A 14,647-nucleotide genomic window follows, 5' to 3' on the forward strand; every position below is an offset into this window, starting at 1 on the left:
ATCAGGTTGTCTGCGTGATAATTTTATCTTTTCTCCTTTAAGTACTATGTTTAAGGTCAAGCGTGAACAGTGACCTTTCAACCTGACCTACAATAATATTAATATAGCTTGTACTATGTAATAGCATACCTGGTTTATATGAGGAACAAACGAAGATTCAGCCAGCACCTCTAATGGGGTCCGAGCGCGATACAAATTAAAATTATTGATGTTTTATTGTTTGATCGTCAGATGGAGACGGGCGCAGCGGCCACCTCTACACACTCGCACTACACTAGCACTGAGCGCCGAGATAAACAGTCCACTCTCCGGATAAACTGTTATCTTTGTTTACACATTCCCACTGTTTACAATGTCGTTACAAAATCATTTATTTATCAATAATTCGTGTGTCCGCCGGGCTCACACAACGGCAACGCCTTAACTGACGAGTGATGCGTGTTCGGTGTAACACGTGTAAAATCTTAATGCATACATTGACACACTTAGAACGAAATCGACTAGACAACGATCGTATTTATAGCGAGATTCCTAATCGCTCTTAAATAAAAATCAATAGGTATTGTCTGTCTCTTGCTGAGTTTGATTATCGAAAACAAGTCGCGCTAATCATAAACAATTTGGACTTTGAAAGTGATTAGTACTTACAGCGTTAATGAGTACTGATTAGTTCAGTAAATTTACTATGAATCTATCACAGCTGTACATAAAAGTGATTTATTGTGTGTTAACAGTAATTGTCATGTTGTTGTGCAGTTCAAAAGTTACATTAATATTGTTTATCACTGCGGAGCAATGACTCTTGTGCGTTCATTTAACAGCCATTACTATACCTACTAATATATTATTGTTTTAATAAGTTCGTTATCGTTTTGGCTTATAGATGATTAAAGGTTACACATCTTTTACATCAGACAGTTGGAATGGAACGTTTAGCAATGTGCAACAAAGCAATCGGTGATGATTCGGCCTTACAAATAAAATTGGCAAAAAGTTATAACTAAGCATAAACCAAGAATATGTAAAATGTTTACAAATAGACATTTTGCTTACGAATGGTTTGTACGGACGTGTAACGTTTCCCGCGTTTATTTGCAAGGCAGCTTGTCATTAGGAAAACTTCAGAATTATCATTGTATTGACAGTGTTGTCAACGATAATGTAAACATTTTGCATTTTCTTTGTTTATCATCAATTATAACTTTATACCAATTTTTTTTGTAAGGCCGTTAGGGTTCAAAGTTTTCCGAAGTCCCTACGACTTTCTATTAAAGTAAAAGAGAAGATATAAATTAGAAGGGGGTTTGCTTATTGTTCACATTTAAAATGACTCGCGATGATATCCAATTTTATTATAAATAATAATAATTAATTGTTTTTTAGTTTATCATGTGTATGCTATAACACGAATAGTCATGCTCACTAAAATGGCATTGTTTGCGTCGTTGTTCGTCATTGGTGGCGTCGTGTGCTGGACGTCTCCTTCCCTCCAATATGTGCGAAGAGAAAGATGGCTGGTCCATGCATCAATTGTCGAACGGGTGCTGCTTGTGGTACTAGGCCGACATGTTATAGTTAATAAGTCATTGTATTTAGATCCAAAAAAAAGAAGACAGTTCGGATCCGCAAACTACAGGCCTATTGCCATTGCCTCCCTGCTCTCCAAAATCATGGAGAACATAATAAGCCGCCAGCTTTTAGTATGAGGAGGGTCACCAGTTGATCAACGACCGACAGTACGGCTTTCGCCATGGACGGTCGGTAGTCTTCTGGTATACCTAACACATAGATGGGCGGCGGCTATTGAAAGCAAGGGGGAAGGCCTGGCAGTTAGCATGGATATAGCGAAGGCCTTTGATCGTGTATGGCACAAGGCTCTCCTCTCAAAACTTCCATCATTTGGGCTTACCGAGAGCTTTTGCAAGTGGACCTCCAGCTTCCTCATTAGGCGCAGCGTACAAGTCGTTGTCGACGGTTTTTGCTCGAATCCTAAGCCCGTGAACGCTGGAGTGCCCCAAGGTTGTGTGCTATCTCCCACTCTGTTTCTTCTGCATATCAATGATATGTTGGACACCTCCAACATACATTGCTATGCAGACGACAGCACTGGTGATGCCGTATACACGTTCCATGTGGGAAAACGTCGACCAGTGCCGGGAGAAACTTGTGTCTTCTATCGAGTCCTCTCTCGAGAAGGTCGCGGAGTGGGGTAAATTGAACCAATTTAACCCCCAGAAGACTCAAGTTTGCGCGTTTACCACTAAAAAAATCCCATTTGTCGTATCACCGCTCTTCGATAACACTTCCTTTAAAGCCTCGCCTAGTATCGGAATGGCTGGATCACTTGGCGTTGCGTAGAGACGTCGCTTCATTGTGTGTCTTCTACCGCATTTATCACGGGGAGTGTTCCGAAGAGCTGTTTAACCTGATTCCTGCCGCCGAATTCCATCTTCGCACGACGCGGCACAAGTTAGGATATCATCCCCACCATCTGGATGTGTGGCGGTTCTCCACAGTGCGGTTTTCAAGGAGCTTTCTTCCACGTATTACTAAGCAGTGGAATGAGCTTCCTTGTGCGGTGTTTCCGGGACGATACGACATGGGTACCTTCAAAAAAAGTGCGTACACCTTCCTTATAGGCCGGCAACGTTCTTGTGATTCCTCTGGTGTTGCAAGAGAATATGGGCGGCGGTGATCACTTAAGGTCACCAGGTGACCCGAACGCTCGTTTGTCCTCCTATTCTAAAAAAAAATGTTGGATGCGATTACTTTCCATCACCATCATGTTCACAAAGAATCCTTACACTAACAATGAATTCAAGCTCTAAAGGTTGATGCATCCAATATACGATAATTTATATATTTTATACAATTTGTTCTTTATTACTTTTTATGAAATATTTCATATTTAAAAAGCTTTTAACTTTGACAACGATTCATATTTTGGATGGAGCACCTTACAAATAATTATTTTTTGTATATTATATTAATAATTGTAATATACTCTACTGATTGAAAATAGTGGAAGTTGTGTTTCTTGTAGCTTCTTCTCACGAGCTCTACTTTTTCCGACCATATGGTAGATTCAGTAATTTAATAGAAATGTTTATAGTGACGATTCAAAAGTGTTTTTTTAAGCCTGATTGAATAAAGATTATTCGACTTTGAAACTAGTAATAAAAAGTGAAATAGAAATTTTCCAGTTTATGCAAAAACTTTCAGCCTTACAAATTAAATAATGAGAAATACTTACACTTTAGCAAATGAATGCCGACGGAGCACCGAGTCACTGTTCAAAGCCTCAAGGGTTAATTACTTTAATATGTAATACTTTGCGGAGTTCCGAGTCATTAAATTGTTGTAGTGCACGTACAAAAAGGTAACCCCATCCCCACTTGGGTGGGAGTGATAATGTTACTGCAAGTGACCCCTAGTTCATCTGATGGTGGCTGACATTTTAAAGATCGTTTCTATTCTTAGCTTATCAGAGTTCCAGTTATAACATTATTTTGTTTTCTGAGGTATTAATAATGGACGTTAAGAAAGAGATATTTCTGATTTAAGTTGGTTGGAGTATAGGAAGTTGTTCTTTATAAATATATTGTAATAAATGATGAGCAGTTCTTATTCTTCGGTTATACGGCGAAACCTACTGAGCTGATCAGAATTATACTTATAGCATAAAATGCAATATAAATACTTCAGTCAATGACATTCATACCACCGTCCACATTCTCTTGCAACACTAGCGGCCTTTAGGGAAGGTGTACGCGCTTTTTTCGATGGTACCTATACCGTATCGTCCAGGAAACACCGCATAAGGAAGCTCGTTCCACATCTTTATAACCACCCACTGTGCTTGGCGTTCGTGGACCATGAGAACTTTAAGCTTCTAGACTAGAACGGGCTGCGCATCAATACCAAATCGCAGATGATATCGTTATCATGGCTGAGACCATGGAAGACTTAATCCATATGCTCGATGGCCTCAATACAGCATCCCAAGGAGTAGGTCTCAAATTGAACATGGAGAATACGAAGTTCATGTCACACCTACTCCTGTAATAGTTGGGAACTGTACTCTCTAAATTGTACAAACAATCCAGTTGGTCAGGTCGATTTTTGCGTAAAAAATCCAAATGGGATGGCAGCATTCGGAATACAATCTTCTAGTCCCAAATACCACAGTGACTAGTCAACAATTGTTGACAAGGTATATGAAACTATCTTTTTATCGTATGCTAGAGTTTGATTTTTTTTATGGAATAGGAGGACAAACGAGCGTACGGGTCACCTGTTGTTAAGTGATCACCGCCGCCCACACTCTCTTGCAACACCAGAGGAATCACAAGAGCGTTGCCGGCCTTTAAGGAAGGTGTACGCGCTTTTTTTTGAAGGTATCCATGTCGTATCGTACCGGAAAGACCGCACAAGGAAGTTCATTCCACAGCTTTGTAGTACGTGGAAGAAAGCTCCTTGTAAACCGTACTGTGGAGGACCGCCACACATCCAGATGGTGAGGATGATATCCTAACTTGTGGCGTGTCGTGCGAAGGTGGAATTCGGCGGCAGGAATTAGGTTAAACAGCTCTTCGGAACACTCCCCATGATGAATGCGGTAGAAGACACACAATGAAGCGACGTCTCTACGCAACGCCAAGTGATCCAGCCGTTCACAGAGTACTGGGTCCCCGACAATTCGAGCTGCTCTGCGTTGCACGCGGTCAAATGGATCGAGCTGATACTGGGGTGCGCCAGACCAGAGATGACAGCAATACTCCATGTGTGGCCGGACCTGCGCTTTGTACAGCGCTAGAATGTGGGCCGGCTTGAAGTATTGCCGTGCTCTATTAATGACGCCCAGTTTCTTTGAGGCCAATTTAGCTTTGCCCTCCAGATGGCCACGGAATTGGCAATCGCTCGAGTTTTCGAGACCCAGTATTCCGATACTAGTTTGGGTGGTATACGACAGTAATACATTGTGCAACAAGAGTGGAAAGTAGGTTAATGATATGAAAAACCCTTCGGCTTGAGCTTGTTAATGACACCTCGTTTGCAATAACCTACACACCCGTGTATCACACGAGGTTTTTCGATACAAGTGTGGGAAATAGGATAAAACAATAAAATTATGTTTAATTCAAAGTACTTTCAGAAAAAGTCAATTTTTGCAACTAGACGTTTTCCACAATGAAACTAGGCAACGGGAAAATACGCGTATATGCCGACTAGCTGACCAGTCCGACGTTGTTCTGTTCATAGTAAAAAAAAAACTCTTGCGGGTGGTATATCTTAAAATTCTTAGCTGATAAAAGTTCTTAGCTGACTTTTACTCAGTGAAAAAAATATTCCTACCAAATTTCAAGTGTCTTATGGCTCCAGAGATATCGTGATGAGTCAGTATATAGGTGGAAATCTCTTATTTATATATAGATTCAATATTGTCGAATTTAATGTAGATGTGTAAATAATTAAAATAAAACTGGGAGTTACCTCATTCATTTTTCGTCGTACAAAATCTATCCGAAGTTATTGCTTGCTTTTGAAATTGACTTGTTAATTGAAAACTAAACTACAAAAGTAATAATCGAGTTCGCGAAATTAAGTCACGACCGCGTAAAAGAAAGATTCCTAAGAGAAATATTTCATTTTCTAATCGAAAGAACGCCATTTTGAACTTTATTGAGGGAATATTTTGACGATGACACAAAGGAACTTCTGGAATTAATATAAACTTAGGTATTAGCGTAATAGACGAACCCTGTGTGAAAGTGAGATAACTACATAAAAACCTAGGTGTGAGAAAGAGACGGAATAGATGAACACAGTGAAACCGTTTTGAAACAATTAAGTGTCCATTAGTCTCCTGTCAAATTGGACCGTGTTTTAATTTTAGTGTTTTTATTGTAATTGTTCTGTGTTTTAACGGATATACATTTAAAAATATAATTGTGTCGTGTTCTGTGTTAGTTTGTGTTGTTGTCTACAGCAACAATCCAAATAGAGAAACATTTCACAGATATTTACTGATTCTTCTATACTACTTTCGTGGTGCTTATTTTCGTAGTATTGACTAAAATATCTTGCAATACATTTTATAAACGCACTTAACATACTATTTTCTGAATATTATGTTAATTAAAAAAATAAGTGTTGGAAAATACAGAAAAGTGTTTAATTTGACAATAAAACTACATGACAACTATTTATTTATTTATTGACAAACCAACAGCATTACATACAAAACATTAAAAATAATTATGGTCTTATAGGTTTATAATCTGGTATTCATATACCAGTGCCAGTTACTGGTGCATACACCACTCTCATTGCAAGACATTAATTTAAATACAAAATACAGTTCGACCTACAAATTTAACAAGGATTTTAAGCAAATTACTAACAATAATAGATACAATATAACGAAGAAATAGTTTGTACGAATATCAACTAACATATTATTATTATTTACAAACAGAAATGTGCGGTTAGTTTTTTTTTCAGACTTGTCACTGTGTCATGAAAAATATCAAAATCTTTTATGGAACTAAAACTATGTGTAAGAATAGTCAGTGATTCCAAATTCGTTAATGCTTGTTATCTGCGTCAAATAAAACAATACAGCGGATTGCTGACCGCATATCAACCAGTATCTAAATATATATTGCTATCGGTCATTCACCCGAGTTACTGAAACGCACAGTGCGCTCAAAAATCGGCCAGAAATATCAACGCTCAGGTACTATAATAACAGTTTGGCAAACGCTCAAAGTTATGTGGACTTCCAGTTCCCGGCTACTCTGTACTTCAAAAACAAATGTCCTCGTTTATGCCACTAGAGAATAAAGCGAAACGGTGTTATTACAAAAAATAAATAACAGTTAAAAAAAACTAAAAAGCACGCTTTATATAAAATTCAAATAAAAAAAAAAAATATTTTACAGGTGAAGCTAATATAAAGCGTATAAAAAGTATTGTGTGGTTTTATGAAACCATGGTAGAAGTGAAACTTTTCTTTCAGATTATCGACATTTAACTAAAAATTTTTGGAATAATATTCCATTAATGGTACAAAAATCGTTTTATCAATCTTAATTTTTATTGAATTAGGCGTTACTTTGCGGAAATCCATAATTATACAAATGATTTAAGTTTTCTTTAGTGCTAATTCCGCCAATATTTGTCACGAGTCTCGTGCCAGATTTTGGCGAGACAACACGTCCTGAGGATGCCTCGTGTAGAGGCGAAAGACGTGTCGAATTGTTTTAAAAACAAATATTGGCGGAATTAACACTAAAGAAAACTTAAATCATTTGTATAATCTTAATTTCATACCTGGAAAATTGGAATGATAATGGGAAATAATAAAAGTAGACAACATTTACATTAAACACTGACAAAAACAGCTTGGAGCACTGGCACAAATGAGTAAAAGTCTATACACTACACGGTCAGCTGCTGCGAACTATAGGCGCCGCCCGACCGTCACGCGACATGCACCACACAGTAGAAAAAGATTCAGACGATGTAATAAAAGTTTCACCTTAAAAAGTTAAACATGTGAAAAACACTTGTTTTACAAATGTTATATTACAAATCTGTGTCTGTCTAATGTTTTCTAATTAACAATCTTTAGACATTGCTTATATTTAAACACGTGTTCACAGGTTCTTCTAACTCTAACGGATAGATCAAATTCATATTATGGAAGATTTAGATTATATGTGGACACATAGATGTCACCAGAAAAAAATTGCGTTCCGTTCCTTTTATTGTTCCTGTACACTTAAGTTTATGGTGTGCTTAGTGACGTTTTAGTTAAACACAAGCTGAATACTCTTTTGTAATATAAAAAGATAAACTTCACTTTAGACGTCTTTATTTTTAGGTCACTGACGTTATAGTTAGGTCACTGTCTTATAAAATACGTACCTAAGCTATGTTTAATTTTTTTTTGTAATAAAACCGTTAATGTTTAACAATATTTAAATTTATAAATATCGTAATACAACAGTATTGTCGGACTTGGTTTTGGTAACTGTAGTACATATAGTGTTATTATTAGTTTGAGCTCTGCTAAATGTATTTCATTGAGTCATGTTTATACTACACAAAAGAACAAAAAATTAACTCAAATCGGTTGATGTTCCGATTATGAATTGGATTTAAATCTAAATATATCATTAAGGCAAGCCCCGCGACTTTGTTTTATGTGGCGATCTAGCGGTAAATTGCATTTGTATTGGATTTTGAACAGTATTTCACTGTAATAAGTAATATTAATGAAAATGAACATAAAGTCATGCTTTTAAAAACTATGTTAACAAATAATTCAGCTAATTTGACTACGTATAATTTTTTTTTGCGCCCATGCATAGGGAATGGGCTACCCTCCGGGATAACGACGGGAGGGAGGTGGTGAATGCTCATGCATACCAACGCAACCAATGTGTGCGTTAATTTTATGGGACTCACGTAAAACCTAACTGCCTACCCACTAAACACCACCCGAGGTTGGCTTTGGGCAAGTGCCCTCTAAGCCTTCATCAAAGGCGACCTTCTCTTGTGGAGAGAGAGGCGCAAGCGGCACTCCCTTAACGAAATGCAAAAGAATTGTTAAAAGGCGTTTATAGTGGTATTACGAAGTAGAGCATAACGAAGAGTCCACAAGAGCTCCACCAAATAACAAGTAAGAATGTCCTAAATCTACATAATAAACAATCAAACTACAATCATTGCTCTCCAAAAACTTAATGTACATATGAACATATAGATTTTTTGCCTTGAAATATGTGCTTCTGTTTCATTTAAAAAGAGATTATAAAAGCCCCTAAATCAATAAAGAAAAAAGAATGGATAGTATTGAAAATCTATAGTATAGCAGAAACTGTACGTCATATTCAAAATATTATTACCTTTTTATTTGACTTTTAAATAGCATTCCGTATCAAAATTAATCATATTCTTCATGATTCCTTGTTGATTGTTATCAAAGGCGATTTAATTATATTATAAATCAACGTCTTAACTATCGAACCGAATATGTATCAGAAACTTATGAACAAATTACGGATCTCAATATGCCGTGGACCCGACCTATTTCCGTAGTATTAGAGGTTAAATTTGAAATTGCCGATTTGTACTGAAAATATGAAATTGGTTTTATTTTTTAATTAAACATACTTATTTTATCAAGGTAATTACCACTATAACCTATACATTGCTGCCATCTAATAGGTAAGTCATTTGTGCCTTTGCAATAGAACTGTGGTGATCTAGATTCGACAAACTATTGCAAGCATTTTCTGCCTCCTGAGAAGAAAACTTTTAATCACGTAGAAAATTGTCCAAATCACGAAAAAATTATTGTCCGTTGGAGCAAGGTCTGGGGAATACGGTGCATGACGAATGGTTTCTAAATGCATGTTCCTGTAGAGTTAAAACGGTTTCTCGTGCTGTATGAGGTCTCGCGTTATCATGGAGCAATAATGGTGAAGATCGGTTCATGAGTCAGGGCTGTTTCACTGCTAGTTTTGCTATTATGGTTCGGAGTTCGGCACATTAGACATCTGCCATTATTGCTTGACCAAATCGGAGAAAGCTATAGTGAATAACACCATGCTGAGACCAACAAACAGCTACCATTACCTTTTCGCTTACGGTTATCGCAAAGAATCCGCTTTTCATCGCATGTCACAATTTGACCCAATATTTCTTCATTTCTGTATCGATACAAAAAGGCAACACAAGTTTCAACACGCGTTTCTTTCTGCAGATCAGTCAAATCATGAGGCACCCATTTTTCATATTTTTTTATTTTATTGATTTGACACAAATGAGTCAATATTGTTGGTAAGGTAATATTAAACCATTCCGCTAGTTCCTGGGTAGTTTGATTCCTATCGGCTTCCACCATCTCTTTCAATTAATTTTTGATTTTTCACCTGTGTGCGTCTTACACGTGGTTCGTTCTTCAAATCAAATTTTCCATCACGCAAGCGTTTAAACCCAAATCGCACGGTGCGTTGAGTAGCAGTCCCCTGTCGAAACATTGATATTGCGAGCTGTTTCTGCCGCGTTAGTTCCACGTCGAAACTCGTATTCACATCACTCGAATTTTCGAAGTATCCATCTTTCTTATCTTAGCTGAATTAAAAGAAGAACTGTGAAAAACATTTCACTCAAAAATCTCACACAATGAAAGTTCTACATCAATTCGATGTACCTATTATTTTTCCACTCGCATCAAAGCTTTCATGGATTTTTTTTCAGTATAATACGTTTTTGAAATTTTATTAAGTGTAGTTATTAAGAGTTTTAAGTATATCCTATGTGCTGAAAAAATATAGACAAGATTATTAGAGCCGCCACAGACGACGAGCGCGTTGGCTGTACAAATGACAATCGGTGTCTCATGCAAGTCAATTATGTCTGTCTGTCGCCCAGTTATCTGACTAGAGCTACACTCTGTGTAGTTGCAGCACGAATTAATTCTGACTGAGTTACTCTGGGAAACTCTATAACATAATTACACGAATTTCACGGCGGGATTGAGTTATACCTAAATTTGACGTGAACAATAAACAATGCTTTAGCGAGTTGGGAATAAATTATAATGCCGTGTAGACTAACTGGCGTAATAGAACCTTCAACAGCAGTTTCTACATGTTATTTAATGTAATAAATACACAAAAGATAAGACAATATGTAAAATTGCAGTGATTTTCTGTCAGATATATTGAAATTGCTACGAGAAATTTAATCTGATAGCATACTAGCTGATGCCAATTTTAAAAATAATAAGCAAGTTTGGAATTGAAGATTATCTCTTGTTCTATTCCATTTCCGGTTCCCGTTTTCGTTCTCAACATATTATTTTATTTTAATATTTTTAAGAAAGACAACAGCTAGTTGTACATACATTAAAATAATTAACAAACATAATTCATTCTATAAATCTTCTTTCGAGGAAGATTGCCTAGGCAATCTAAACCTTTTTAGGTACAGTTATAGCTCAACGACGTGAATTTAAGTTTTTCATAAATTCAGCGGGAACCATCGATTTTTCCAGGATAAAATGTGGCTTATATCCTTTCCCAAACTCTAGTCTATCTATGTACCAAAATCAGTTCATTAGCTCCGGCGTAAAAGCGTAACAAACAAACTTACATTCACATTTATAATATTTGTAGGGATTTTATTTAAACAACCTTTGCATTTTTTTTAATGTGTATCGTCATTTGAAACAGCAGAATTATTATACTTTTATTAATACACATTAAGAAAAGAATAGAATAGAAATATATTTATTAACCATAGAGAGTGACAATAACATAACATATTGCAACAACACTTGGTAAAATTCATGAAGCTACATCGGTTCGTAAAGGCGCTTCGACATGGGGAGAAGAACTGACATGAAACTCCCAGCCCATCTTTTAAATCACAGCAACAAAATTGGTTAGAATACTTACTATAAAACTCTACAATTTTAAGTGGCTTGTGCCGAATTATAAAAAAAACCATGCATTATTATCCTCTTCATAATCTACTACACTACAGTAAGCCTTCCTTTTAAAAGAATGTTAAATATATTTCTTGAATTTGTACTCAGTGAGTAGTATTTCATTGTAAAATTGAATACCAATTACCAAGACCTATAAAGGAGCCCTTAAAAACAAACAAACATCACCGGCTACAACCATTGTTTTTCTATTCATCCACAGTATTACATCGTATTATATCAACACATCTTAGTACTATCACAATCTAGTTAACAAACATCAGTACCTACAACCATTGTTTCAAATTTTTCATTTGCTTGGCTCATATTAAATCATTTAATCAATAATTCTGTATATCGTCTAATGCGGAATTACCGAATACATTACTATCTTTACTGAAGTAATACATAAAATCTAAATGAATATTGCTTCCAGACAGGAGATATAATCGAGTTCCTCGCTTAATTGAAGTAAATAATACATAAAAATCATAACCATAAAAGTAGCGTAGACTGGTTTTCAATAAAATATAATATTGTTATGTTTTAATACCTTTTTCAAATATTAGGTGCTGGGCGCGGTCGGAGCGGAATCACCGCAATCCAATCTCTTTGTTTAAGCAATGAAATTGAATATTGGGGAGGCGCTGTAAAAATATATTTGTTGGGCTTGAAATGTAGAATTTTCTCTACTAACCTTATTGAATAATACATTCTATTTACTGTTATTATTGTGAGAAATCTAATACTAATAAAATAAGTTCAAGTGGTTGGTGTCGTGGTACTAATATCAACTAATATTACATTGTACCTTTGATTAACGCGAGTGTTACACATTTAAAAACACTTTTAAAGGATTAAAACGCTTTAAAATTAATTGTAACTGTTTTAACATTAGATTTTTGCGTTGGGGGACTTAAGTCCCGCTGTAAACGAGTTACAATCACACGCGTTTTAATCCTATTAAAAGTGTTTTATTTAAATAATAATAAGTATAAATTGTATCATAAATACTAACTATATTTATTAAAAGACTTTAAAATATTAAGATTTTACATGTTTGCTCAGAATCGAATAGAATTTGTTAGACCAATACATTTTCGATAGTAAATAAATAAATTTTATTTCAGGCATTTGCCCATTCAAATCACAAATCACACTATAAAATTAAAAATTAAAATCAACATCACAATTTAAATCAAAATGTAAATTCAATGTTTTAAAAAGAATACGAAGCAAATTATTATTTTAAATATTATGAAGAATATTTATATAATATACTAGCTGACCCAGCAAACGTTGTATTGCCGATATTAAAATCGCAATACAAAAGTAACTGTTGATCATAGATGGGTGAAAATTTGAAGTTGTATGTATTTTTTAATGCTGACTCATAATCAAACAAATTAAAAAAAAAAGTAAAAAAAAAAATCGTGTGGACCACCCTTAACATTTAGGGGGATGAAAAATAGATGTCCGATTCTCAGACCTACCCAATATGCACTCAAAATTTCATGAGAATCGGACAAGCCGTTTCGGAGGAGTTCAATGTTTAACACCATGACACGAGAATTTTATATATTAGAATGTCTATTATATGCATAGTTTTCAGTGAACGCATACAAACCATGGAAGCATTTAACGCAACTAATACTATCCAGTAGTGGGCAGCGTATAGTTTACATACAACTGTTGTAATACATTTTACAATATTATAGAACTAAAATATTTATGAAGTTTCAAACGATTCAAACGAGAGTGTTAAATTGTATTATTGGCTGTGTTGTAAGTATAACAAAAAAACATACATTTTAAACCGGCTTCAAAAAATGAGGAGATTCTCAATTCAAGTCAATTTCCTTATATGCGAATATTGGGGTTGAGCAGGTTATCAACTGTAAAGTAGATCCTGTAGATGTAGCCACAACCTGAGAGTTGAACAATACGACGATACGACACTCGAACGGTTAGCTCAGTTGGTTAGAGCACCGGCACGGAACGCCGGAGGTCGTGGGTTCGAATCCCGCATCGTTCATAAAGTTTTGTTGTTTTTCAAATTTTATTTGTGTATTTTTTATGTTTGTTACCTCAAAACTGGGTGAACCGATTTTGATAATTCTTTTTTTATTATAACGCTGGTGCTTCCCGTGTGGTCCAGATCTGACAATGGCATCCATGAGAAAACCATAAAAATCTTAAATTTGCTATAAGTTTGTACGACAAATTTACGAATTACTCAATATGGCGCTAACCGTTTTCGATTATTCTTTTTTTATTGGAAAGGATATACTTCAAAGGCAGTTTGGTGAGAGTTTCGTTGGGTTCTCATTATGGAATCCATGATAAAGTAACGGAACTCTTCAATTCTTAGGAGCAACTTAACGATACTCAGCGGAATCTTTTTTATGCTTTTAGGATATTAAAGTCATCTATCGTAACGTAGTTATGGTCAAGTAATTGTCGTAGTCGAATATGAGGATCAATGAAACTCCTTAATGACTTACAGTAAGGTTGCGATCGGTGGCAGAATTTCAAACTGTCTGTAATCAAATTGCAATATGCTTACGTTTGGTGTTGCATTGCAACATGACACAAGCGTTCTATTGATTTTTGGGGTATTTTGAAACTCTCCTCAGGTAGATTTTCTTCTGGTAAGATAGACGTATCTTCCTGACTTCGTTTGTTTCATAATTTTAACAAAAAACAACCCACTTAAAAAAAACTATTCCAAAACAAATGCTCTAAAAAGTATACAAAATACCTGTGCATTTTATACAATCTAATTTATTAATTTAAAATAAAATGATCTCTGAAATAAATTAATCGTAAGTTCTGAGGTAACAAACATATTAAATAAAACAAAATCCTCCTCCTGTTTTGAGATCACGCCTTATTTTGTCGACTTAGTAAGTAATCCAGGTTGCTTGTTCAGTTGTTTCGCGCTGGATCCTGTTGAGACCAACACGAACATAATATGTTTATGATGGAATATGATTCTTCAATATTATCACGCAATAGGGTCTTTATATATATAAATCCAGTGTCCTGATGTTTGTTTCCAGTGAACTCCTAAACTAATAAACGGATTTTAATGGGGATTAGTTCGAGTTAGGACCAATAATTATTTTTATTTCTAATATTTGT

At 35.5% G+C, this 14,647-nt stretch overlaps 1 protein-coding gene across 2 annotated transcripts in view; it reads right to left on the reverse strand.

The window, feature by feature from the left end:
• LOC126972835 (homocysteine S-methyltransferase-like) overlaps window positions 1-463 on the reverse strand; it is a 57,441-nt gene extending 56,978 nt beyond the window's left edge. For both annotated transcript variants that reach the window (XM_050819926.1, XM_050819925.1), the window contains exon 1: window positions 130-463. The gene's annotated coding sequence lies outside the window, so the exon portion shown is untranslated. The remainder of the gene's footprint in view (window positions 1-129) is intronic.
• Between the last annotated feature and the right edge of the window lie 14,184 nt (window positions 464-14,647).

Source organism: Leptidea sinapis, chromosome 27, assembly GCF_905404315.1.
Source record: "Leptidea sinapis chromosome 27, ilLepSina1.1, whole genome shotgun sequence".
In the NCBI taxonomy this organism is placed as follows: domain Eukaryota; kingdom Metazoa; phylum Arthropoda; class Insecta; order Lepidoptera; family Pieridae; genus Leptidea; species Leptidea sinapis.